This window comes from Malurus melanocephalus, unplaced genomic scaffold (assembly GCF_030028575.1).
Source record: "Malurus melanocephalus ecotype Western Australia unplaced genomic scaffold, MMel_1.1 scaffold_8, whole genome shotgun sequence".
NCBI lineage: Eukaryota > Metazoa > Chordata > Aves > Passeriformes > Maluridae > Malurus > Malurus melanocephalus.
This window is the reverse complement of record NW_026623240.1, coordinates 5,579,019-5,604,328: the sequence shown is the minus strand read 5'-3', so window position 1 is coordinate 5,604,328 and position 25,310 is coordinate 5,579,019. Positions and strand designations below refer to the sequence as shown.

The 25,310-nt window shown below is 36.5% G+C and overlaps 1 protein-coding gene across 8 annotated transcripts in view; it reads left to right on the top strand.

The window, feature by feature from the left end:
• Positions 1-7,800: 7,800 nt before the first annotated feature.
• ADGRL2 (adhesion G protein-coupled receptor L2) overlaps positions 7,801-25,310 on the top strand; it is a 376,824-nt gene continuing 359,314 nt past the window's right edge. For 3 of the 8 annotated variants that reach the window (XM_057374970.1, XM_057374944.1, XM_057374925.1), the window contains exon 1: positions 7,803-7,896. The gene's annotated coding sequence lies outside the window, so the exon portion shown is untranslated. Of the gene's footprint in view, positions 7,897-25,310 lie in introns of all 8 variants that reach the window. The other 5 variants (XM_057374951.1, XM_057374960.1, XM_057374988.1 and 2 more) reach the window with 4 other exon arrangements.

Genomic DNA, 25,310 nt, shown 5'->3' with positions numbered 1-25,310 from the left:
TGAGGTTTTAATTCTGCTAACACTTTTGTTAATGAAATACATTTCACTTAATGGAATTAAATGCATAGTCTGTCTATTGCTCATTACACTATCCAGGCTTAGAGTCTGGATTTAAATTTCACCCTTCTTCCATAAAGATTATCCACCACATTTTGGCCTAAAAGGCACTCTGTTCTTTGTACAAAGTGTGGGAAAGCTGTCATTACAAGTAAAATACCAGTAATTGTTTCAATGTTCTCTGAAATGTTTTCGTTTATTCCTTTTTCTTCTGTAACTAAATATGTTTGAAATGCATTTTCCACCATTTCTTTATACAGGGTTTGGAAGCCTGAACTTGCAATGTGATCACCTACAGATATCACAGGTAAACCTCAAACTATCTAGAACATCAATTTTTCCTTTTCTTTTAAAATATATTATGAAACTACTTCAGAGATTATCTCTACATGAAGAAAAAACATGCATATCTGCAAGCACACAGGAAAATTAAAGTCATCCTGGAATTCACCAGTGAAATAGTTTCCTCACCAGGCACCAAATTCCTTGTTTTATATATTGCACATTTTGTGAAAAATCCATGGACCAATTTCTTTTCAATTCAATTTTTGTTGGGATGTGGCTTCTCAATTTCTGAGTAATTGTTCTGGGGGTGAATTCCACGTGCATGACCTAATATCTCCCTGGAGAGTTACATTTGAACCTCCTCCAAGTTAAAATCTGAAGATTGGCTGCTGTTCAAACAGGTTGCTCCCGAAGTGTTTCATTTTTGTCTTTTACAGAGATTTTGGTAAGAGCTGGGGTAAAAAGAGGAAACCCTTTGGAAATTTCAGGTTTCTTCAGGTAGAATTCATTTCTAATTGAATTATTTTCTCTTTTAGACCTACAGAATTTGTGATTCTTTACAGAACAGTCCCTTTGGATTTACGACAGGTAGTTGGAAAGCAGGGTATCTGCGTCACAGGATTGAGTTTTGTTTCTTTGTTTAAATTAATAGAAGCACCTTTTTTCCTTAATTATTTCTACACTTTGCAACTTCTGAATGAAAATTTCATTCTTGCCCCCACCTTTGCTGTTATCAGTGAGTTTATCTAAGGAGAACAGTGAATAAATTGCCCACAGTTACACACCTGAGAAAGGGAAAACGGGGTCCAAAACTCACAGCCAGCTGCACCATAGCTGCATCACATTTCTTCACCTCCACAAAAAGACCTKCAAGGGATCAAAGGTTTCCTTAGAGCCTTCCTTGGCATCTACAACACTTTATCAAAAGTTCTCCAGTTTAACAAAGCAGCTTTTCTCAATGAAATTTCTTCAGCCAGAAAATCTCTGACTGGCTTGGCCTCCTTCAAAGGCTTCATTTAGAGGGTCACCAAGGATCTGATTTCCTCTACTTTTCTCCTTAGGAAACCAGATCATAGGCTCTTCTTTCTGGAATTAATCAGATCTGCCAGAAGTACTTCAGGTAGAGCCTTTTGATATTGATTATTTTGAATATTTGGGATTTAGTTACAGTTTGCATTTGCATTTATGATAWGTAATGAGAAATCCAGGATCTCTTATTATGACTGAATGTGTTTGTTTTCTCTTGATGTTCACATCTGCCTATCCTGGGAATAGGAATAAACAAAAATAGCACCAATAGCAATAAAATTGGTATTTTTTTCATATTAATCTGACTTTGTAGGTATTGAGTTATATCTGCTGGACTTTCCTTTTGGGGATGCAGCAGACAATGTGATAGCCAGTTGTTAGAATGTATTTGGCTTTTCTGCTGTTATAACCATGATTGGTTCTTTTCTGCTTTTCCATTGTCTAATCAACAGAGAATTGTTAACACGGTGTACAATTGCAGAGCAGGRATGTTCAGGGGGGATTTAAATAAATCAAAGGGCCCTCTTTTATAAGTGAATCAAAATCAAGCCTCTTGTGAAGTTAAAAAATGTTTTCTTGAATTTCTTTGTCCATTTTCTCTAATCTTTTCTACATCCTTCACTCTCTCTGCCTGACTTGCTCTGTGATCTCAGTCATGGCTAAAAGTTAATACTTTTTTCTCATTTCTTTTGCTCCAGCAACGTTTTCCTGGTAAACTGCACTCTCGTCTTTTCCTGCTACATTATCTTGTTCCTTTCTGTTTCTTTTCTTTTTTTCTTACTTATCTTGGATGGAGTGCCTAACACATTCTGTACTGGATGCTAAAATAATTGTTGTATCTATGACATAATCTTTCCTTATCAGACAGGTTTCAAAATGAAGGGTAGAAGTGGGAAGAATGCACAGTGCATCTACAGACAGCATATTCTGAAGCATGACAGRTACACCATTGAGTCTGCTCGGGTCTTCAGCAACACCAGAGACACTGATTGGCACTAAAAAAGGGGGGGAAAAGACACATGACAGGTCACCGAGTTCAGTGGAATATATTACAGAAACTGGGAACAAAAGACGAGGAGTCTCTCAAGTCTAGTCTTCTAATTGCATAGGCAACCAGGTGAAAGGACGTCTTTAATAGAGGAATCATTCTCCATTAAAACAATTTTTTTTTTACCCATTCTATAGCTATTGGAAGTCTGGAAAATTCACTTTTCTTATGGTTGAAATCTTCTCTGCATTTCTTATGTAAGCATGAGCTGGTTTTCCATTTGTAATCCTTGTTCTATAGCTTTATTCAACTGTTTTCCAGTCTGGTGTCTAATACATTTACAGACACCAGTTATATCCTCTTTCAGTTTTTTGCTTAGTCAAACAAAAGCAGCAAAGTWTTTTACTCTCCTCCATGAATGGTGGCTCTCCAGTCTGACAGCCATTGCAGTTGCACTTCCTTGCAATTATTCCAGTTTTGAATATTTTCTAAATTCCAAGTGACAAGGACCAAGTACAGAATTTCAGAAAAGGCCATACTCTCAGGTATTTACACTGCATGAATATTCTTTTTTTTTTTTTATTGTTTTAATTACAGAAAAATATRGTATCACATTTCATGTGAGTGTGTATGAAATATTCAGGTACTTGTATTTGATGTAATTTAAAAACCCACTCATCCTCTTTTGTAAAGACTTTATTTCCCAGCTTAAAGGAAACTATAGATTTCATACTTCTTCTCTTCATGCCTGAATCTTAAAAGAAGATTGATCAAAAGACTGATTTTTGAGGATTCCTGCTAGTAAATTTCMGGCGGTTTGATGCCTTCTTTCAATGCCACCTGTTGCCATCTATCCATTAGACAATCTCTTATCCACTTTACAACCCTTCTCCTAATCCCCTCTTTCCTATGTAATGCTGTATCATATGCAGCACAGATATAGATAAGATGTATCACAAATCTTTTGTTTAGRAAATCAGTTATCTTATTAAAGAGTGATAACAAATTCACTTGGTACRTTCTATCTTTAGCAAATCCTTTTTGTATGTTATCCCATTTTCCATTTGCCTCCCTATCTTCAATTATTTTTTCCTTCAAAATTTCTTCTAAAGCAACTGAGGTCAAACTAATGGGTTTGTAGCTGCATAGGTCTCCCTTTTATAAATGGATAATACATTTGCTCTTCTCCAGTCAGCCASTATCACGTCTGAGCTGCTTCCTACCAGGTTTGGGATTTCATGTTCCCTTTCTTGTCAGATTGTGGAATGGAYTTTATTTGATACCTCTCCCTGTCCTGAGTACACTGTGCTTTTAGTTTTGCTTCCACTTTGGTAATTTTTTGTTATCACAGTTTCTTACCCACTATTTAKCCTGTTTCCACTGAAAACATACATGAAGTAGTGTTTAATTGTAAATAGATTTTCTTTATTTCTATTATCTTCCCCTTGTATTGAAGCCACACAGGTTTGGTTTTTTTTGTTGGCTTTTTTTTTTTTTTTTTTTTTTTTTTTTTTTTTTTTTTTTTTTTTTTTTTTTGTTTTTTGTTTTTTGGTTTTTTTTGTCTCATCTGCAGGAAGATTGTTTTCTGCTTTGTTTAAATAACCTTTCCAAATTGTAGTTTGATTTGACTGCTGACAATTTTCACTTTACTTTATATTTTGACCTCTAATACGCATCTGTCTGTTGATCCATCTTTTTTCTTTCATCCTGTGATTGCATATCTCTAATCATGTTGAAGGAGTTCTTCCTTTTCATGGAATAGCTTGACCACTTTTCCATGCATTCTCTCCTCTCCATCAGCTACACATTCCACATATCTTTAGCTCTTTTGATCTAAAAAAAAATCCAAGGATCTTCCATATTCAAGGTCTTAAATAATCTGGTATGTCTGATTTTACTATCAAGAACTTTTAGCCTAACAAAATTTTCCCTTTGAGCCACAAAGCCTTTTTTATTGGTTGTTCCATTTCATTTAAATGAGCTTAACTCATTATCTGGTTTTGGACCAGTTTTCTAATAGTATCTGTATTGCTTATCAGAAGAAGAGAGTGGTGGTCTTATCTCACACTGGCTGTTGGCTGCTTGGTAAACATGTTTTTTAGTATGGCCCAAATGTATTTTTTTCTGATGCAAACCATACTTTCTTTTGCCTTTCTAATCCACCAGACTATTAGGGGGTAGTTACACAAGTTTACTTTTTCTTCAGATCTTTCCTGAGTAGCTTGAACACCTCATTTCATTGAGCAGATTTGYTTCTTGCTGTGTAGAGGAAGAAGACAAGAAAACCTCTATCAAAGTTTCTACGTATTTCTAAAGGTTCTTTTTTTTTTTAATAATGTGGATCTCAGTCCCAATTTTTTTCCATGGATATTAAACCAGCTACCATTCCCACGAGATTTCCCTTTTTATGCATTTTTCCCCTATCTAAAATGAAATCATTTAGTCTAATCATCTTTGATTTATTCCARTGGGAATTTCATAGCATCATTTCCCATTGAAGAAAATTAAATTTAAAAAAAAGGTTCTTCCCTATTCCTAGCAGAATACATTTTTCCTTTTCCACCCACATCATCCGTGTTGAGAAATGACCTCACATCCTGCTCTGTGGAGCAGTTTATTTGTATCTGATTAACACAGACTCCCTGTTCAAACAGACATTATTTTTTCTTAGCTCATTTTGCCTTCTATTAACAGATGATCCTTACTTTTGTTTTTCTCTTCTCACTAACTTCTCTACCGTTATCAGTCCTTTTCCATATCACTCCTAGTTTCCAACTTTTTTTTTTCTGCAATTAACTTTTCCACTTCCTTTCTACCTTCTGTTTTAGTTGGGTTTTTTTTTTTCTGTTGTAGCTTTTGAGTCTCCCAGACAACAAGCATATTATTTCGCTTTCCTGTGTTTCCCAGATTGTTCCACTCGTTATATTTTACAGACTTCCTTGACTCACCAGTCTCCCCTGAGATATCTCTTATATGACCTCTCACTCAACAAGTGCCCATAAATYTCCAGTTGCCCATTCAGTTTGCTCTTTCTTACACCATTTCCTCAAATCCAMATCTTCATTCACCATTACCTCCAGGGACAGCTCTAGTAAGATCTTCTCTTGATGAATTCTAGCAGATGACATTGCAGGCATGCATGTCTTTCCAGACAWTAAGGTACACCCTACAGCTCCCAAATCCAGTGCACATTGTTCCTGGAATTTTTCTTGTACCCTCCATGGCTGTCTCGATTCTTTACACAGGCATTTCCTCTTACATGYACATTTAAGGTGAAAATTGCTCTTACAGCTGGGAGAAATGATTTCTTTCTTCTTCTGGGATTCCCTGTTGCTGGTGACACACAGGTTGGTGGGACTGAACAGCTCTGCCATTATCAGCTTGGATACTGCAGCACYGAGGAGTGTATTGCAGGGTGCAGAGTAATAAGAGCAAATTTGGTTCACAGTCCATCTTTTTCAAAGCCATCTATCAACCAGGAGGCTGCTTTACACAGCTATCATGTGCAGGTTTGATATTGAGACMAGACTTCTGAGTGCCCTGCTGGAGTCAAATCCATCTGTTATTACCTGGCAAGTGGTCACTGCAAAAAGAACAATTGACAAAATAAGAAATAAAATTTGAGGCCCAACTTACAAGTACGATAYGGCCAAAGAACATAGGTGAGAAGTTCTGGAAAGTGCACAGGGAAGGATGATATTTCAGTCAGGTTAAATACTATCTGGGTAAGAATTCAAAGAGACAAAGTCTAGCTGAAGGATCTTTCCCATCTCATAATAACATAACCAARCCCCCAGACCTCCAGTGAACCAAGMGCATTTCTCAGAAGAAGCACTTTAAATGGTACACCAATAACTGTGTCATATAGCACATCTTATAAAATCCAAATATATTCTCAACTACTTTTTTGAGAGTGTGTGGGATCATTTACTGGTAATAAATTTTACTGTAAATGTGATATTTCAAAGAAGCAGTTTCTCATTAGATTAAACATAATATTTACCCTGTGTTCTGATAAAGGCAYCATTCTGGATTCTGTGTTACAAATAAATGTTGGCATCCCTAGAAATGTGAAACCCATCTGATTCACGCTGGACTCAGCTTGATCTGCAAATGAGCTGAGGAAAGACTTTAGCTGTGGTTGTCTTTGTGGACAGTTTCATTATATTTATCTCAGAACAAGCATTATTTTACAGTAAGACATGCATCTTGCAAGGCATTTTGAGTCTTTTAAGTGTTAGAACAGGCCATTTTGTCTCACCAAAACTCACCAATTAATAATTCTCAAAGAATGCAGTTGTGTCCATTACCTTTTTCAGATGGTGAAAGAACACATGACCAGCCATTCTACTACCTTTTTGTGACTTTTGGCCTAATTTCTGAGCAGAATGAAACCATGYAGAKGTTCACAAAATTCTATACCATGGTGTACAAAGAACCTATTTTAAATACTCTGAACAAAAGAAACAAAGTTTAGTGCAGGATCCTCTTGGATTGGATGCAGGTTCAAGAGGGCTGAACATACTCTCATATTTCTCTAATCAGCTTAAGTACTGCATTTAAATCAAATCAGGAGTGTGCAACAGGTAATGTTTGTGGTATTTATGGTAATAAGGGAGAAATTCTGAAGTGGTTGAATGCAAATTTTTTGYCTCTCTTTTGTCTTGATAGATTTTAGATAACATTGACAACACAGGCTGGAACACACACCATCATCCTGTTAGGCATCTTCCCGCACAGCATGCTTTGAATGYTGCCATCCCTTAACTGTTTTAAAGACACCTGTACACTCACAAATGATAAATCTGTCACGGCACACTTGGAAATAGCCCATCTCCRCTCGTACAAGTTCCTGTGTTCAAAATATTCCTGTGTTTGAAATCGTCTAGCAGGGTTTAACAGATTTATAATGATTTGAGGCTTGCAGTCCAAAACCCTGGGTGCACGTCAGGCTGAGTTATTAAGTGTTTATAGAAATCTGATCAAATGGGCCATCATAAGCTGGGGGGAGCAGGGGCGGGGGTGCTGGTGGGGGGGAATGTGTTTTAAACTCGACCATAATGCCATCTTTCCTCGTCTTACGGCTGCGACATGAAGAGGGAGCTGTAGCTCTTCTCTCGCCGCAGCGCTGCCGGCTCAGCGCACCCTCCGAGCGCCCCGCTCGCCGCTCGCCCTGCGCTCCGCTCCGCTCCCCGCGCTCCTTCACTCACCCGCTTACTCTTCCTTTTTTTTTTTCTCTCTCTCTCCCTTTATTTTTGTATCCCTGTGCCCCTGTGCCAGTTAATTTAAATGTATCTGTTCAAGTGGAGATAATCCATGCAAATCAGAGGCACTGGCTCCCAGTGCTCGATTCACAAAGAGAACTCAGCTTCAGGAGGTCACTCGTTCACAGCTGCTCCTCCCATTATATTTTTCCCTTATTGCAGAGCTACTGCATGTATACAGTGACTGAAAGGACTCAATTCACTGCAACTGCTGCCTGGCTTTACTTACAACTTTCTTTAAAGGGGGACTTACCTTCTATCACTCTTGCTAAGGTAGGAAGTCTGATTCTTCTAAAGACATRTAATGCCTCCAGTGTTTGCTCTTTATCAGATCCCACTATAATGATGCATATTGTTGTCAGAAWTARGTCCTAATAGATTTGTACCAGGTGSTTGATGCTTTTATTACTTGTGTGTATAGRTACAACTGTTTAAACAGCTCATTTACTGTTTATTTAGCCAGCTATGTGTCCTCTACCCCCTGGTTTTCTTTTCCTTTTCATAATGGCAGGTAGGATCTCAGTGCAGTAGCTTTCTAATCTACAAATGTAATCWTCAGCCAAGTTTGTATTCTGTTTTTAAAATGTTTCTAATGTCTGTGTAAGTCAATGCAGTGCCCTGTACACCCGMAAAAGAAAACAAGAGAGCTTTCTGGCCTGAAACCTTATTAAGGTGCTATCTCTGGAGCAGAACAAACTGTTGAAAGGTTTTAAACAAAAATAAAAAGGTCACCTTTTACTTTGCAGTGCTGTAAACAAGGAAACTCCAGGCYTCACTGCAAATGGGCCTGTCATAAATTTAGACCACAAGATAAACATATAGTTAGTAGAATTGCCTGCAGAAGTGATGAAATGGAATCCTCACTATTCYGTGTTAATATTTATTGTTCAGAAAGGTTGGATACGCAGTGCTTGCTCTGCAAACAAAGTGCAACTCTGAAACAACTATTTGAATGTGATTCCTAAAAAACTCCTTAAGAAAAGGAAAGTCAGTCACTACGTCATGAGCTACGTTCTAACTTTGAGCATACATCACTTGAAATATTGAACTAATACATCTGACAGCACACACTGGTTTTATGAAAGCAGACAGTAAATCTTGCACTTATTAATGTATATTTCTTAGAATATGTTGTCAGAATTTAGGACTGAAAATAGTTATGTAGACAACTTTGGATATGTTAAATCACAAGTAATGGATTTGAAGACTAATATATTGCAAAAATTAGAATTTTTCTGACTTGTACTTGTCCCAGAGTAAAGTTCTTGYTTGTTGTTTTGCACAGCTGGATTTAAAAAATGACAGCAATTAGATTTGGAGCCACCCTGCTTTTGTATAACTTGTTATCTAACATACTCAAGTTAATCAAATAGCAATTCTGTGAGGCTTCAAACAGAGTTTAAAATGAAAATTTTGTTGACCAGCCAAGACAGAGAGATATTTCCAAACATATCCTGTCTAATTTCTTCAAGAACACTTGAATAATACATTTTCATTTTTTTGGATTAGATATTTTTACTTAGAATGCTCCAGGAAGTACTTACTCACTATATTATTTCAGTGCCTAAAAAGTGCATCTTTTTGATATACAGTCTGTTTAAAAAAAAAAAAATTATTTTGGATGCAGTACAAACCTAGAAAGCCTTGTCATTGTTAGCATAAAGAAGACATCTACACAAGTATTACTGTGCAGAGGGCAATCTTTCTTTCTCTGGCATTTGTAAGGTTACTGTACRTAGAATTTAGCAGATAAATATCTTTTGCTTCATGGCATTTTGGAGATCCTATTGGTATGCAGGTTACCCTGTGAAGATGGCAACTGAAAAAAAGAAATATGTTTTATAGCAGTGTGTAATAAAAGCCCTTCACAATGATGTAAGTGGAGTCTGACCTTTCTTTCTTATCCTGTAATTAGAATTTTTATTAACTCTTTCAAGTGCAGAGTTTTTGTATAAATTAACGTTAGAGAGAAGATGCATATATACAATGTGCAGGAAGAAACATATATTTTTGATATATGAGTTTTAAAAGTAAAAATTGAGAATCCTTTCTTGACAGAAAAAAAAAAAAAAAAACCAAACTAACATTCTTCCCAGAAATTCAACTTTCTCCACATAAAGAAATTTTGATTTACAGAGAAGAGGCATTTCATACAGCCATCCTGCCTCCTCCAGAAGAAAAAAAAAAAGTAGAAAACAAAAAAGAACCGGGAAGAAGAAAGCATTTCTTAAAAAAAGACTTCTTTCATTTTGTGAAAGAGAGGGGAAATGCATTTTAGAGAAGTGAGCTGAACTTCAGGAAAGACATTAAGGTTCTTTTGTCTGACTGAATCTCTGGCCAGGGTAAAGTTGGGAAGTACAAGGTGATCCCTGTGGAGTTTAGCAGTATACAGAGATGAGATTAGATGACTCACCGCTGGAGATATGAAAAAGGCCTTTCCAAGAAAGATTTTTTGTAAGTGGATTAAAATATTGTTGCACCAGACAGTTATTTCCTGATTCTTTTCCATCTTTTACCCAATGACCAATGTCTCACAGGGACAAAAGTGTTCCTTAGTGAGTCATCAGCAGCATTTCATATAGTTGCTCCCAAATTATGTACTCAAGCTTCCCTGAAGTTCACYAGGTTTACTGGACACAACTCAGTTTAATTCCTTGATACACTGAAATAAATGAGATGAAATCAGGTTAGATGAAATATTACTGAGGCCTCTGAACATATTTTCAGTAAACTCTCAAAGGAGTGAGACGCTGTGTTTCATTTCAGGGTAATTTTTGCTACAGAGTGCTCTAGAGAAGATTGGCAGTGACCTTCTGCAGCCAATTCCTTCTTTCCAAAGGTGTGGCTTCTTCCTCTGCCTCTGCAAACTTACCATTGCTGTAGTAACTCAGTCAAACCTCCCTTCACCAGAAGTGACCTGATACTCTGCTGCAGTGTGCCTTGGATCCACAAGACACTGTAAACCTCACAGCTGTAGATAAGGCAGGGTTCTTACTCCCATCAGGCTCTTTTCTGCTGGTTTTACCCTCTTRAAAGAATGCTTTTCAAMAAAAGATTGTTATTAAGTTCCATCCAACTTCTTGAATGCCTTGTTCACAATTCTGAGCTAAACTACACCTTAAAAATATTCTGGAGATGGGGTAAAAAATGGGAATCCTAAAGAGTAAGTTGTAGAGCTTTTGGGAAAATGCATAGCTAAAAATAGGTAATTTAATTGTCAACAAAGTCCTCAAGGAATTGTTATTAGTATTTTCTATAATTGCATATAAAGACTATATTCCCCTCAGCTTCTCATCAAATTACATACACAATTATATCATATTCTCCTTTTTTATTATTGCCTTGTACTTTAGATTATTAAAATGTAATATTGCAGAGTACAGACATTGTGTATCTTTTGCAGATAAAGAGTGCTTATACCTCTAGGGATTAAAAGCTCAATCAGACCTGTAACTTGGCCTACTGACAGCCTTAGATATTGCTCCTTATTTAGTTATTTATTTGTTTGTTTGTTTATTTATTTATTTTGATCTAAGATTTRGATTGACAACCTTTAATATGTTTGAAACTCTTCAGCAGATGTAAAATGCTTGGTTACAACTGAAGTTAACCTGAGGCTTCATATATCCATCTTCCCCAAGAAACTGCACTGAAGCTTTAGTAACAGTTGAGAATTTTATGCAAACAACTATTCTCATGAGAACTTCTCATTTTTCTGTCCTATCTTACTCTCTTTATAATTTCTAGAGRTGTTTTAAGTCAAGTTGAGCCCTTTTGCTTTCCTCTCTCTCAAATACCTGTTCTGGGAGTCTGCATGAAAATTTTCACAGATGAAATGCACCAAAAGAGGAGCTGATAAAACGAAAATAAGTGGAGTGGAAATGAATCTTTAAATGGCAAGTCTGTGAAACACTGAACATGGTTATCTGACATTATGTCAGTGAGTGTTATCTCTTGAGGAGAAATGAGCAAGAGCAGTCCACACAGGAAAAGTAATTGTTGCTTTACCTCTGTCTGTTTATTTGGGATAGCTTGAACTGCCTCCCACTTTTTTATTTTTCTCAATGTGAAAAGATTAAGTATTAGAAATGCAGCCAGTAGGCATCTGACTCAAAAGCAATGCTCATTTGACCTTTGGACACAAAATATCTAATGCAAATGAAAATCTAAGCAGCCTCAAAAATCACTGAGTACAAGAAATACACAGAATGTRGGTCAGTAGAAATTCAACACTTTTAGAAATGAAAACAAAATAAACCACTAAAATAATTTGGTTAGATTAACATTTATTTCTCCATTCCACATCAGAGTATCAGATGCTGCATTTTTGTCCAGCGTACCTGAGGCAAAAGATCTATGGCAAAATTCTGCATTAGTTTTAACAACTGCATCTGAAAGGTTTTGAAGAAGAATAAAGGGCAAAAGGAGAGTAAGAGATGCTTAATCAATACCTACATATTTGTCAAAAGCCGGGTTTTATAGGAGACAAAGAGTACATAGGAATTAAAATGCATTTAAAGTGTGTCTTAGAACACAGAATGTAAAGAATGCTGCCACTTCTTTGTTCAAAGGTTACACTCATCATTTAAGGAACTTTATCCTTTCCACTCTTTTAGTTCTGCTGTTTTAGTTGGGGGAGTGGTTGTTTTTTTTATCATTAGGGGGAATGGTATGTGACAATGCATGAGTGTGAATGGATAAAAATCCCTCAGTCACTAGACACTATTTCTTACCTCTCTTCCTGCCAACTTATGAAGGAAGAAGGTAGAAAAGACAAAATGCATTCCGTGTGAGACAAAAGGACTGAGAGAGGGATATGGSTTCTGTCTCTGGAGAAATAAGACTAGTCACAACAGGCCTCTGGAGCCAGGACTTTGATATCTGACTTGTCCCTGCAGAAAAGTCTGTGACTTGGAAATTGTGCTCTAAGGAAGAAGATGAAATRCTTGTTAAAGTCAAGTAACAGTCCCCATGCAATTTTTGTTCCTCGTCTTTGCCATGGCTATGTCACAGGAGTTCACAGGATGGTAATAGTATAACGTGAATTGGCAACCTAAAATTTAAAGAAGGGAAGAAATTTCAGTATTTTCTCCAGTGAACCTGAGAGTACATAATTCCCATCACCCTTACAATTGAGGCAAGAATTGTTTACCTGAAGGAGGGCACATATATATACACACATATATATGTATATACAGATATATGTATATACATTTTTATACACACATACATAGGGAAGGTATATTTARTTTTTCTTACTAAAATGTCATTGTCCATGTTGAGTCCTTACTTGATCACTGCAGAAACAGCTAAATTGAGTGAGCAGGCAGGTTGGAAGGGAGGGCTGACAKGCATCCCATGTTCATGTGACTTTGTTCCATATTTTCTCTATAGCTTCAAAGGTTTCTGCTTTTCCTGTCCAGTGAGCTTTGTCCAAGCTGGTGCCTCCTTTCTCAAGGGAGGAAGAGATGGTCAACAAAGATGCCTGAAAGTTCAAGAAGATAAGTGTTGAGCTTGCCATGCAGGCATTGCTTGATGGTTTCCCAGAGTCCACCTGCCAGCCCCAAAAATCTGTCTGTAAGTGGCAAGATCAGAAACGTTTCACAAGTTCATGCTATAAGGCAAGTTTTTATGTGAACCTAGAAGGACAGACAGACAGACACACAGAAGAGTGTTGAGGTAATATGAGGGATAGCCAAGGATGTTTGAGACTGCTTGAAAAGTACAAGACATGGTTTACAGTCAGGACATTTGGGTTTAATTTAGTTAGAAATTGCATTAATAGATTGTGAAAAAACAAATACAACGTGGCATTTCCAGGGATCTCCTCTGTGTTGTTTGCTGTGGATGTTTTCTCTAACCTTGCTGTCTCTTCACCACRGTTCCCTCCATCCACCGCAAAAAAACCCCACCACACCAAAAGTGTATCATAAAACCTGTTTAATTTCCTACAAAAGATTATACTGTGTGCTTTTAATGTAATGATGTCAGCGGTGGATGATAACATGTATTAGGTAGTGCAAACTGCTGATTATCTGTCAGGATAAATCTGTTTATTTCAGAAAGARCAGTCTGACAACCCCCTGTTGTTAATCATGAAAGTACATGCTAATGCCAGGTACTGTTTGGTTGGAGCCTCTCAGAGGAATGTGTTTGTTAGATTTGTGCTTTGACAGTCTTTACAACGAGTTTTGCAAATATTCTGTGTATTTTTTTTCACATTTTTTTTTTTAATACAGAGGCTAGAACAAAGCTGCTGATCYACAACTTAGGTTCACAGCAATTCAGAGGAAGGAATGACTTGTGGAAAGAGAGAGTAGATTATAGGATTGCACAGTGGTTCAGACTGTGCCCATTGTGCGTTCATCTGTAGTAATTCCAGTGCAGACCCATTAGTGATGAGCAGAAAAAAAACCAAAATGAAATTTAGGGATTTCTTTTTTCCCCCAGAGTCACTCCTCTTACATTTGTTTATTTATTTTTCAGTATTTYCCTTATATTATACCTGAACTAAAAAGACCATCTCCACATGATGGTCATACCATTCCTCCTTAATGAGGTAAATGGCAAAGTGAACCAGACAGCTTTTATAATRCTGAATTTAAAATAATGAATTTGATCCAGATTTTGTGTTGTAGAAAATAAATATGATGTATTTTTGAGAGAAATATAAACGGAATACTGAGGTTCAGTTTGCCAAACCTTAGGTGAAAAGGTGTTTTACCTGCCTTTATTGCATTTCATGAATGCCATAAAAAGCTGAATAGCATAATAAAAATTTATATTTATATTGACATTTTAGGATTCTAAATAGAAGCAGAGAAAATCTAAACAGTCCTYAGTATCTCTGCAGCTGTTCCTCCAAAACCATCTGAGTTCTGACTAATTCACTTTTTCTCCCCACATACCCTCAATTGGCACTAATATAAACATCTCTCTCTAAAGCAATTTCTCCCTGGAAGATTATGCACATCTTCATCTTAATTCAGAATTTACATGYGTACTTTGCATATTTTTGCATCAGTATGTGTGTTTTAAATTAGATAAAGGTCACTGTCATTCATAATCAAGAAGAAGGTGCACAAAAGGTCAGGATYCAATAAAAAAACTGATTAGATGTAGAGGTTTGTTCATATGATTCAGTATATCATTGGATAAGTGGAAATCATGAGTCAACAAATTAACCTTGGTATAATGGGTTACTTGCTTCATTAGGATCCGAAATGAGATTCACCATTTTTTTTCCAATATACTACTTGTTTGTCACCGTTATAAGAAATACTGCAGTGTTGGTAGTTACATAATTGAGTATTTTTATAATTTAATTTGGCTTAAAATGTGAGACAAATGTCAATTCCAATGTTAAAAAAAAAAAGGAAAGGAGGCACTAAACACATTTACTATGCATATAAATACCAATGGAATCAAAACTATCCACAGTAAAAACAGAGGTTAATTTAAAATAATGGTTTGTATGTTTCAGGCTTTATATATAGGCTTGTTTGTATATTCAGGTTTGTATATAGGCTTTAGCTTAAGCACAGGAAAGAATCTGGGATGAGTCAAGATCWATTGTCAGGAGGAGACCCAGGTGCATGTGAGCCCGAACTCAGAGCAAGGATAAGCTTGCACTCCACATGTTGGCTCTGCCCCAAACTTTCCACAGGAAGACCCTACTCACAAAATAATCAGGCCTAGGAAAGACAGCATCAAATATATAAAATGAGCATGTTATATTCTCAACTTTGGACAGTATAAACTTGGTGCAATTTTTATGACTCCACCATAAACTTTTTCAAACAGGTTTTTTTTGTCATGGTCTTTTGGATTTGGGGGTTGGTTTTTTTGTTGTGTGGTTTGTTTTTTTTTTCCTGGAAATTATTCCAACTATTTCAATCTTTACCATAGCAGAATAGTCTATTAGAAAATCAACATTACAATTAAAATAGTTATACATGTCAATGTTTCAGACATTGTGYATTTCTGTGAGCTTTCTTCACGTCTGTGTAGAATAAATATCAGGTTACTACTTGCTCATTTTTTTTCCCCTTGGGCAGCATTCTGTACCTATTAAATCCTAAGTATGAAAGAAAATTAGACTTGCCTGTTACYACTATAAACTTACACCCAATGGTTTTTAAATAACATGTAGGTAATCTCCCTTTTGTAAACACAGAGAGTTGGAGTTGCTYATAACTAAAGCTGCAAGCATCACARTATAAGATGATGYTTTTCTGACGTTCATATGCCTCATTCTCTCACAAAATGCCATGGAAATACATCGAACCATAGTGAAAATTCTTTATTTTCAATATTATTTAGATTTTATGCAATTTTAGTACAACCATAGCTTTATTCTGTTATTTCATCCTTTGAAGGTCAGCTGAATATGAGCAGGACTTTCAGATGGGGCTTAGCATGTGAGATTGTAGAATCTGTTCCTGATCATTAAAAGGATGAAACAATTCTTTGTAATAACTYGGCTTAGCTTTCTCTAAACTCCCAACTTCTATTACTTCTCCTTCACAGGCTTCTAAGCCTGAGGTATTTGACTACTGCCCACCTGATGGAGTTCCACTGTGAGCACACTCCTGATGTGTGCTGGCCTTGGAAGTCCCAAGGCACAGAACAGCGTGGAGGTTGTACCTCCATGACAGGGCACCTAAATCATGAGTGCCCTCTGGAAGGAAATCTCCCCATCCTCCCAAAACACTGAGCTGTGACCCACAGACAAAAATAGCCTTATTCCTTCTGGATATCTCTGAGCTAGAGGATGTGTTTCAGGAGTGCCTCTGTTTGAACCTGAGCAGTCATGGACATTCAAACCAGAGGAACAGGCCACAGCTAGCCCAAATTCAAACACAAGAGATGTGTGTTGGGCTCTCAGTGTTTGATGATTCACACTACAAACTCACTTCTGTTGAGTGGCAGTGCTTACTAAGGTGGAAGTATCCTGAGATGCACCTACACAGAGAGCTGGCACTAGACAGAATTCACCAGCTCCAGYCCTTATTTCAATATCAGGAGCTCACAGCATGTTCAAGTCATCAATTCTTGAGTTCTGCTGCAGACCTAACATACATGTTTTACAGAAGATAGTTTTGGCTGCCTCAMCAAAACAGGAAGAAACACTCTTTGTGTAATATCATCAAGTCCTGTGGCTGTCTGCTGACAAGGAAGATGCTCCTCATAGTCTCCCTTCTCAGTAATATCTACACAGTAATGACAGAATTGAGAGAAACTCCTCATCTCTGCTGAAACAGAGTAAGTGACTTTAGTACACTGAATATAGGATAATTATAGGATACAGGATAATCTGGTGCATATCTTTTTGCTAAAAAATAAAAACAAAACTAAACCACAGGAGTTTTGTAGACACAGCTATTCCAGTCAGTTTTGTGTAACATGGGAGGAGGTAACATGTAAGGAGGGGAGAGGAGTTTATATAAAATGGCCAGACTTCTTGAGAGTCCTCTCTGTGAGGCAGAGTGGCATCAGGTATTTTTGTAATTAGCTGCTCTGGGAAGAAGGGAAGGTTCTCTTGTCCTTGCAGTACCTGGACTAYTGTGCAATATTCCCTGCCCACTCCAACTTTAGCTACACAGTTCTACCATATTGTGATTTTCTTAGTCCATTGTGTCTATGCTGGAATCTCTGTGARCACAAGGTGTTGAAAATCAAGGCTCTCCTAGGTTTAACACTGGTTTATAAGGTACCTTTGGAAAAGTCACCCAGGTGAATTTTTCCAAACTTAAAGTTGCGAATTTAAATTTCATGTTTAACCATCCAAATTAGTGGTCTGATTTTAATGTGTGCTGACACTCACATTTTCAATTGACTTCAAAGGGAGTTGTGAGTTCTCAGAAGTCTAAACCTATGAAAATCAAGTCAGTTAGAGACTCAAACTTGAAAGGTTTCTCCCATACCATTATTGTTATTTGCATTACTTTAGTAGCTTGACACCCTAGTTACAGGACTAAAGTGCTAGGCACTATATTTTGTGTCTCTTTCTCTTTATTTTTCTCATTTTGTTGTATGTAAAACCTGACACACAAGGATGTTGTGATGATTGTTTTGTTAATATTTGTATACAGCTTTGAAAAATAAATGCTCTGTAAATACAGAATATAATTATTCATGGAGAAAAATGGTATGCTTATTATTCATTCCCTTTTGAAACAAGTTCCATGGATTTTGAACTTGTCCTTAAGAAACAGACTGCATGAAGACTACTGCATGAAGAATACATAAAATAAAATAGAGGGGCCACATTCATCATTTGCTGTTAAAATGTGTGCTGTACCTGTAGTAGTTTGAACAGTAAACAGAAATTAAATAGTCTCATACCGTGCTCAATTTGAACAGAAATCCACACCATTTAACAACYCCTACATAATCCTCAAAGAAATTAAGTAGGATGATGAACCACAAAGCTTTCCTTAGAAACTTTTGTCTTATCCATACCTCTTTATTTTAGTTAAGCTGATCCCTTACTAGAAAATAGTAGACTGTTTGTAACCGGGACCTATGCAAAGCTTTCTTTATTTTCTCTGTGGATTCAGTAACTAAGCTGCTTGGAACACCTTTGATTTTGACAAAATGTTTTGCTTAAAAGAAAGTTTTTGCTCACAAATAATTAAGACATTTTCCAAAGCTCATATTTAGTTTAGAACTTTAAAATATGAAGTGTTCTTTGAATCAGTTTCCAACCTCTGAAAAGCTACTGAGTTCAGTATCAGTGTTCCCATCAAATCCAGTGATACAGCAAAACTGCTGTGTGTGAGGAAACACAACCATGATCTGAAGTTTTGTAAGACTAAATGTAATATGTACAATCCACCAGATCCCTAGTTTTAGATCAAACCAGAGTGCAAGCGTTTCTCAACAAAAAGAAAACAGGGTTTTTACATCAGGGTTTTTATATCAGAGATTTCACTGTTGGTAGTATGGCCCATTGCTGTGGCACCTGAACACAGGCACTTTCCAGTGCTGTCAGATCAGGAGTGCAGTATGAATACATGCAAAAGTGCACCTTGCTGGTTTCTATTTAAATAAGATGGGTTTTTAAAACCAGACCTTAACTGATTAATAAGTTTGTTCATGCAGMCCTTCATTCAGGCATCAGGAATATGTGCTCTGTCTGCTTGATAAATAYCCAGGCTAAACACAAATGTTGTTATTTGTCAAATAGTAAGTGTTTTAATGGGCAATTCTTCACAATCTTTAACAGCTATAAATTGATCTCCAGAACTCAGATGTCACAGTATAGTTCCCGTATTTCTTAAAGAATCCCCTTAAAGAATCCAACTTTAAGGAAAGTATAGTACTGAAGAAAGAAATGCTTTCATTTACTCAGGCATAGTAATGAGGATTTTAGGAAAAAAAACAGCAAGTAAGTGATACTATTTTTCTACAAAGCAGATAATATATTAATCAATCTAGACAGTCATTGTATATCTTCCAATACTTAGGATTTTAATGAAAGCAATCATCAGGAATTCTATTTAGACTTTCAGACCTTTACATCTTGAACCATTAAAAACAATGATACATGATTTTAATCTGTATGGTGTAAACTGATTGATTTTTTGCTTGTAAACTGCACACTCTTTAGATAGATCAATTTTCACATTTACCATATCTAATTATTTTCTGTTTCCTTCTGGTTTTAAAAGGCATAGATCATATGGGGCCCCCTTTCTTTAACTGACAGCTTCATGACAGCTAACACAAATAATAAAATAAAGCCTGAAGAGGTAGCAAGTTGTATTTAACAAAAGGTTTAGCTCAAGTGTTTATGTYCTGTGTGTACAAAGAGCTGTGCATGTTTCCTTTATCTTGTAGTATCAGGTAGCAGCATTAACAATATTTTCTATATTTCATTCATAAAGTTCCGTGTGATTACAAACCTGAGCCTGGGTAGYTGAATGAACTTTGTCCAAAAATGAAAAGAAAGACATATGCTTCTGAAAAAGGACCCAGACCCATATCTTCTGTGAGATCTGGGAAAGTCACTCTTTTGGAAGCTGCAGAGAGAGATAAATGTGATAACAAAGGCTCACAATTCTAGCAGGTTCCCCTAGAATAGTACTTCAGAAATGTGAGGTGTGAAAGAAAGGCAAWCTGTGCCAGATACTGATTAAATTTCAGTCATCTATCCAAAGCAGTCCCTAGCTGCTTGTAAAATGCTCCATGTAATTACAGCAACTACAGTTTTTAAAGCAATTTACACATTAGCCTTTGACTTGGCTTTCTCTTTGTTGGATGCATTTCTTTTTTGGAATCAATATCCTTAAAATATATGTAAATAAGTTATATGAATTTGTAGCCATATAGACTTTAAAAATTCCATCTCTAGTATTTTAGTCATGGATTCATCTTTGCTTTTGAAAAAGCTTAACTGTAATAAAATATCACACTCTGGATGTTTAGCTAACGTTGTTCAGTGACCCCAGCTGCAAGTCACAACCATATTTAAAACTGTTAAGGAGTTAGGAATTGATGGAAAATCAAACCAGGATATATTAAAATGCTGCCAGGATAAAATAATATTAAGGGCTAAACTTTGTCCTTTGCTAGTTACACAGGTGCAAATATCAAACTTGGAAAATCCTTTCAAAACTTTGTGCATCCTAATCTTGCAAATCTCCTCCTAGTCTTTCTTTGGGCATGGAAGATTTTGCTAATGCAGGAGCCACTTATATAGTTACAGGATGAACACTGGCCAAGTAAAAGAGGTCTGGCTCATAGCTGTGGTATTCCAATTTTAAACTAATGTGTGAATTTTGGAAGGAAACTAAACAGGCAATTTCATTAAAGTTCTACTGGCTAAAACCAGAAGAAATGCAAKGAGTGAATCAAACTCCTCACAGTCAGTAAAACTGTTCCCACCAGAGCTGCACAGTGCAGCTGCAGGTAGCTTTACACTTTTGTTTTTGTTTTATTCTGTTTGTTCAAGGTGCCTTTTGTATCTGCCAAGCAAAGAAAAGCTCCTCAGTTATTCTGCACCTCTTTGTTACCAAGGCTATTATCCTAACTGGGGCTAATAATATGAAGCACATTTATGTTTGTGTAGGAAAACTAGGGTCACTAGAGATAATCCAAAAAGTTGTTCCACAAGGGATTATCTAGGATGCTGTTTTCCAAAACTGTCACATATCAGAAAAAGGGCAAAGCACTTGTAACTCTTGTGATTGATCCTCTGTCAAGTCATGATTGCTGTCACCAGCAGGTTACATTCCTTCAGCAAAGCAGTAGACACTGAATTTTAAGCTAAACCGGTTAGGCTTCCAGTGTTATATTCCTTTCCTTATCTCCTTCCRTACTTCATTCTCTCACATTAGAAGAGATAATTTTGTAACTGAAAAGAGAAGATGACACTTGTTACAACATCTTAAAATTAGTGCTTTCCTCCCGGTAATATATTTGGGCCTGAGGAGTCTTCGTAATTTGGCTTATAGACCCTGAGATGCCACAATTAAAACACTTCATTTGCTTAAGCTGAGAAGGTACAGAATGATTTACCTCAKAAAAATTAAATACAGGCTTTAGTGTCCTATTACACAAAGCCACAGGTTTAAGATTCTTGTGAWATAACCAATATTTTTCAACCTGATTTTGAAATTAAATGCTTGTATATGGCTCTGTCCAAAGACTCTGAAGCCACTCTTGTACCATCAAACATCATTGGTTGTGGTCAAGGATGTAAAGTGCTGCCTTTATCCAGAGCACTCTCTGCATTTTTCTTATTCTTTATTGTCTTTCAGTCTTTGAAAGGGTTCACTGGATAGACCCATAGTTCTCAGATATTCCATGCACTTTTCTAAAGAATGTCAGAAATTTTATTGATTTTTCYAGTGAATGCTGGCATTTGTAATTTATTTGCATTCATTTATTCTAATTACATACCAATACTAGTTTTTTTTCAAAGGCATTTACTTTCAAATGCTAGTATTTTAGTAAATCAAGTAGAAATGCACCTGCTTTCCTATCCACACATTAAGGTGTGAGTAAGATTTTAATTAAACATTCACTTCTTGTTTTTGAAGTTTTCATTATCAGCTCCTGTTTAAAACGCTTGTTGTTGGTTAATTATTGACTTCTGTAAAAGATTCTCCACTGAGTGCCAGTCTTTGCAGAACTGTCTCAGGGAGGCTCATTGGGCCAGACTTCAGCTTGTCTTGTGTAAAAGGTAATGGTCCGTCTGCTTTGACTYAGACTTCATGGGAAAGCATTCCTGAGCAAGCAGTGGAAAATGGCTTTTTCCCCAGTGGTCTGTCACCTTACTCCAGCAGAAGTTACCATCCTGCAAGTTCTGTTTGTGGAGGAGTTTGTGTACACATTCCTTTGCATTACAGACAAAATGGACTGGGAAAACTTAATGGACTGTTGAAGGTGAGTATGAGCTAACCCAGCTCATTTTGTCTGAAATGGATTGAAAAGCACTCACATGACYTCTTTCCTCTCTCAGAGCCCTGGGGTAGTTGCTTCCCATGATGGGAAACAGCACCAACCAATTCAGTGAAGTCCTGGAGAAGACTTTTGTCTGTGTCCTGAAAAGCAGGTTCATAAGAAGTCACATTACCTTTTCTCCAGCCTTTAGAGAAAGACTTATATCAACTGTAAATGAGGAGTTGACTTTTAGGGGAAGCTAAGCAACCAGCAATGAATTACAAGTAGGCAACACAGCTTTTTTGCAGCTATGGCCATAGCCTCTATTGGTCATTTCAATTACTGAATGTCTAGGGGCAAAATGTCCAGGCCAAATTTAGCAAAGTCTGTAACAGCAGTAGTRAAATGCTGTCTCTGGAAAATTCTCTCTTCTCTAGACGGTGGTTCGTTTCTAAAAATTACTGTCTAGGTGCCTGAGTCTCCTATTATCTTTAGCAAAGTAACTTGTGGAGGTGAAAGGCTCTTTCAAATAGCCCTATTCTGACTCCCAGTTTTTAACCCATCTTCCTCCTTATAAATAACATGCAGAAAGTTAATAACCTAGAATGTCMACGTAAGTATTCCAAAATATTCTCATGTCCTCCATCCGCATGAACGCAGATGATGTCTCCATTATTTTACACATTAGTAAGGCAACTAACTGATTCATCTCTGCTACTCTTTTGCCCTCTAATATAATGTTTGAATAAGGAATCGTTAAAGTTCTCATTAGGTTTGTTGTGGGGTTTCATAATGAATTCCTTTTCACAAGCTGGAGAGTCTTTTGATTTTTGCTTGCATATTCATAGAAGAACCATGTCATAAACAAAGTCTAAATCTGGCACCACTCTCTTGTTAAGCCATGCTAAGACTGTGTTGAATCTTTCTACACTTTACCTCAGAAAGAAAACAATGTCAGTGCCAAGTATGAAAGGTGAAGAAGGTTGCTATTTAAAGAATCATTTTCTGGCACATGAAGCACAATTGGAGGCATGTCATAAACAAAAAGAAAGTACATTGYTTTACTTCCACAGACCAAAATTCTTCCTTGGTCTATCCCAACAAAAAGGACAATGCATTTCAGTGCAAGATGGTTCAGTAAAATCCAGTTGCTCAGTAGAAATGAATCTCTTGCCATATTTACCTATGTAAAGATAAGTTAAAATACACATATTTTCAGAGTCCTTTTTTAACCCACACTCTCCCTCTAACATAAATGCTCACATGAATCAATGAGATTTATCCTGTCAACATGAAAAGAAAAGCATATATTGATAGATAATCTATGTGAATACACTGGTCAAGCAGTGGTTTCAAGCTTAACTGATATGTTTCATTCAAYGGCAAGTATATTTGCTTAGGGCAGCAAAAAAAAATCAGTATCTCCTAATGATGTGGAACTGAATTCTTTATCTTCCCTGCTGCTAGCTTGCTTTTAAGGCAGAACTGGTCATATCTATGACAACTAAATAGGTATTTTGTAAATTGCATTTAACTTAACTACCTTTATGGAGAGTCCAAATCACATATTGTATAACTATTGCCAGAAATTTTATCAAGCTTGGCTGGAAAAAACAACTTAATGCTACACTCTTCTCGCCAATCAACACAACAGAATTTGTTGGTGTTTTTTCTACTCTCCGGTAATAGGCCAGTATTATAGTCAGAATTTTGACTCAGAGTTGCTGGTGTCTTTTAGGCCTTTTYAGGGTACTTACAGAAATGTCAACAATACATAAAATCACTGTCATGTGAAATAATTGATTAGCTGATCAGTTTCCTATTCTATTTCTTTAATACATTTTCCCCAAGAATAATGATTATATTTATAGAAATATAATAATTTTCCATGCTAAAGCAAAATGGTATTTGACATTAACAAAAGGTCAGGTGTCATACTGTAAACCACAATGAGTATTGCTTTTAAAGATTATTGAATTAAGAGGTACATGTATTTGACAAAGTATAGAATTCCAATAACTGCCATAGTAGCAGTGCCCTTTTACATGCCATGGATTTATTGACATTTCCTAACTGTAAAAATGCAAAGTAGCTTGCATGTAATAGGTACTATCAATTTCAAAAATAAAAAYGTCGCACTGAGGAACATGTCTATTTTCCTTCTGACTTTGCATGCACACATTTGAGCACCCAAATATCTATGTATTCCATTGCGATTGTGGTTCATGTGGACAAATACATGTTGACTTTTTGAAGGCACTTTTGCATCGTACATCCTTATGCTATAATAAACCATACCTTTCCTTTTTCTTGAAAGAATAGTGTCACTGCTCTGCAAACGTGACCCGAGACTTTTCAGGGGAGTTAGTTAAAATGAGTGTGAGGACAGCATCAGAGCCTCTCCGTGGTATTTGCCTACACCACAGACCTGTCACAGTTTGGTGTGACTGACTGTCTTAACTGAAGTCCTGGGTCTTTTAAGGGTCAGAATCACGATTGGAATTATGCCAAACACTGTCTAGAGAAAACACCAGTACTTCAAGAACTGCCAGTGTGTTTCAAGCTGTGAGGGCAAATTACCTAAAAAGGATTTTTAACATTGAGAGGTTTGAATAATAATACTTTGCAAATGTAGCACCTTTCATGTGTGCTTGCAGTTAATAATAATAGAAAAGCCATAGAGAAGGAGCCTTCTATTCCACAAAGCTGTGCCACATTACTGTAACACTCTTACAAGGATAAACTGTTTATTAATGAAACAAGCTCAGTTTCACTTTAAAAGGATATTCTACATTTCAATTCATCTGTATTTTCAAACAACTTTTCTGGTAATGTCAGATGAGTTTCTTGTAACATGAGGTCTTGAGGTTTTTTGTTGTTTGTTGCTGCTGCGGTGTTTTCTTTTAAATTTGCACTATCTCTTTCAATATTTAGCAATAGAGACAAAATTCCCAGATTCTTCAGTTCCATGTTAAATGATTAAAAAGAGATTTAAATCTAAAAATCTGACTTTTCAACAGTTTCCTATATGTATAGTACAGATTCAATGGAAGGTGGTTATCTAACAGCTTTTCATTAGTCATCATCCACCTGTCATCAGCAAATGTGTCGTTCAGGGTACCCTTAACTCTTCCTATGTTCACCCTTTTTRGATCCTTTAAGCATCTCTCCCAATTCTGCTACTTACAGGGCTGTTGTTTAATCTTTTTCYTCCAAACTCACATTAGCTGTTATACCCAGGAAATAAAGTTTTGGATACAAAGGAGGGATTAAAATTGAAAGAAAACAAACAAACA